Source organism: Borostomias antarcticus (genome assembly GCF_949987555.1).
Source record: "Borostomias antarcticus genome assembly, contig: scaffold_92, whole genome shotgun sequence".
In the NCBI taxonomy this organism is placed as follows: Eukaryota; Metazoa; Chordata; class Actinopteri; order Stomiiformes; family Stomiidae; genus Borostomias; species Borostomias antarcticus.
Genome location: NW_028176159.1, coordinates 205,514 through 208,569, shown reverse-complemented (window position 1 = coordinate 208,569; position 3,056 = coordinate 205,514).

Sequence of the window (3,056 nt, the reverse complement as noted above, 5' to 3'; positions counted from 1 at the left end):
CCTGTACGACAACCACGCTCCTGCCTGACCATCGCCTGTACGACAACCCCGCTCCTGCCTGACCATCGCCTGTACGACTACCACGCTCCTGCCTGACCATCGGCTGTACGACTACCACGTCCCTTGCCTCCTCCTTTCCTGTTGCGCCTGGGTCCCTAACCAAACCCTCACACATATCCCGGGACGGTCACAAAGACACAGGGTTGGGACTGGCATAAAGCTCTCGATCTAACGAATGCAGCAATACCAAACATGTTCTGCTCGCATGTATGTGTGCATGCATGCACAGAGCCACAACATGTATTCATGGGCGGAGGTCTGTGCTTTCTGAGCACCATTTCTAGTTTGTTCAGGGCTTTTCTTCACATGCTGGAACTTCCAACCTCAGTCACCAACATCCATTAAATTATTTGCGTCCCATGACTTCTCCACATCTGTAAAGGCCTTTAAAGCCCGAGGAATAATGGCACCAAAACCTGAACATGAAGGTACATGTTTTTGTTTTAATCTTAAGTCTCAGTGATTAGGTGAGAGTGATGATGTCCTCCACAATCTCCATCAGCATCAGATATCAGTGTTGAAGAAGACATGAACAATGGAGGCAGGAACCGAACAATACCCTAGACTCATCTGGTGGGTAGATAAAAACACCAAACCACTCCAGCAGAGAGCCAGGGGTTACTGAGAGGTGAGGGGGTGGGCATCCTGATAAGATGTGTTAAAAACCGCCTCTCTGAAACAGTCATCCAGATATAAGAAGAGACCAAATTCAGCTGAACCACTAAATCAGTTATCGGCTGCCATCATGTCCACCGTCTCTCTGGCTCTCCTATTGGTCATCCTGGCCTCCATCTGGTCTGAAAACACAGGTGAATATATTATATGAGTATGTTAATAGAATATAAAGTGTTCTGGTATCTAATTCATGTCCTGTTCATATGTGGCTTAACATATAGGTAAAATATAAAATATATATAAATAAAGTAATATAATAAAAATTAAGAAAGGTAGTGCAGTGAAAGTAATGCAATAAAAAGTAAACTATTGCAGTTTAATACATGTCTCACTGGTAAAATCAAAACAAACAAAAAACATACTGAGCTGTCTATAAACTGCAAGCAAAATAGCCAATAGTTATTGTATAACACTTATGTGATATTGCAATGATAACGTCTGTGTTTAGTGTCGTCCTCCAAGTGGTTTCCAAGGGACAGAGTCGTCCGCAGGTGTCGGTGCCGAGGTGAGCATCAGTCCACAGTCTCATTCACCCATGGTCACAACTATACTGGCATTCTGAGAAAGTGATCTTGTAGTCTATTTCGTTTCAAAATATATTCCATATATTAATGGTAGCTGTCGGTGGCTAAAAAGCAGATAGCTAACTTTACAACGATGATTCCTGTAGCTATTTTGATAACTTCTGTTTCTCTGGCAGGAACGGAGACGAGCTCGCATTAGCAGCAAAGCAGCTACAGGAATGATCTTAACATTAGCTAACTGCTTTAGCCACTGATAGCTACCCACTTCTCCTTTGGTAAAACATGACACCTTTGTATTGTGGAGTGCTTAGGCAGAAGCAGGAAGAGAAACCCGGACCTTAAATCTGAAAAAATATGGAATGGTAGTGAACGGCGTCAGAAGCTATTGTAAGCTAGACTGCAACATAAACAAACAATTCATGTGACACAGGGAACAGACGTCAGGGGTCAGCTAGCTGAACCAGTTAGCTAACAACTATGTGAACTCAAACTCCTTGTTCTCTGTCTGGTTGTAATTTTAATTATTACGAACAAAGCCTATGTCGTTTCTTCTTGTCTTGACTTTTGGGCAGAAAAGTGGAAAGAATCTTCAGGAGCAAAATGCAGTTAAACCAAATTTATTGAGCACGCCATACAGGTCAAATTTCGGCAGTACTGAATTTCTTTTACTCGGTGGCGAGTTATATACTTGGCTTCAGGCCAGGATCACATGACAAACACATTTGCATACAAGGGAGGTACATTTACAACTAGTCTTGTAATTGGTCAATAGGTGTCACTGGGCTCTGCCCCCCTCCGGACATGGGGGCAGTCTTGGGTTGTTCCTGTGTCCTGCTTTGATCAACTGTAGACTTCCTGACTTCTTCTTCAGAGGTGTTATCTTTATTGTCCTCAGGGGCAAAGGAATGTTGACTCAGGACAGGACATATGTTGTCATCTAGGTGTTAAACTAATTAAGTTAACCAAGTTCCTACTGAATTGAAGTTTATTCATTATTCTTAGTAAATGGATTACTACATGAGAGTAATATAAAATGTATTGATGTAATACCGTATAAAAATATACTACATATCCCCCCTTCGAGGCGTCCTAACGCCTCGACACAAAACAACATTAAACATAACAAACAATTCCCCAAAACACATACAAATAACCAAATCATCACACAGCAACAAAGCAAATCGGGGGCCAGAGGTTACTAGCACTTAGCCCCACCGATGGAGAACAGCCCTCAGCGCTGTCTCATCTCCTCGTCCCATGCTGGAGCAATCTTCAGACATCAAACCCCCAGGTGTCGCACTCCTCTCAGACACCCAGAGAACAATGTCCGTAGCAAGATGGTAAGCTCACCCCGTCCGAAACAGGGAGAACGCTCCAGAAGTGTCCAAGAATGACCCTCAAGTCACCCGTGACTCCACACAGTTCATAGCTTCATGCTGGTGAGGGGCAACCACGCCTTGGTAGCCCACACAATACACTCCAGGATAGTCTGAAAACATCAACACAGAACTACACAAAACACAGAACATCCTATAGACATAGACTAAACCTAAATTACTTCAAAACAGAACAATCTAACCAAGGAGACGTGTACACACACCTGAATCAAAAACACAGGTGAAATGTAGACGACCCCCTGCTGCCTGATTAAACAAGAAAACAATATACAGACAACAGATGACCGTCAGCCCCCAGGATGGCATAAATCAGGCATGGCTAGGGCCCGGCCCCCAGGGTCCGCGGTACCTGTAAAACAACACTCAACACAAACCGAGGTTAATGACAGAGGGGAAGGCC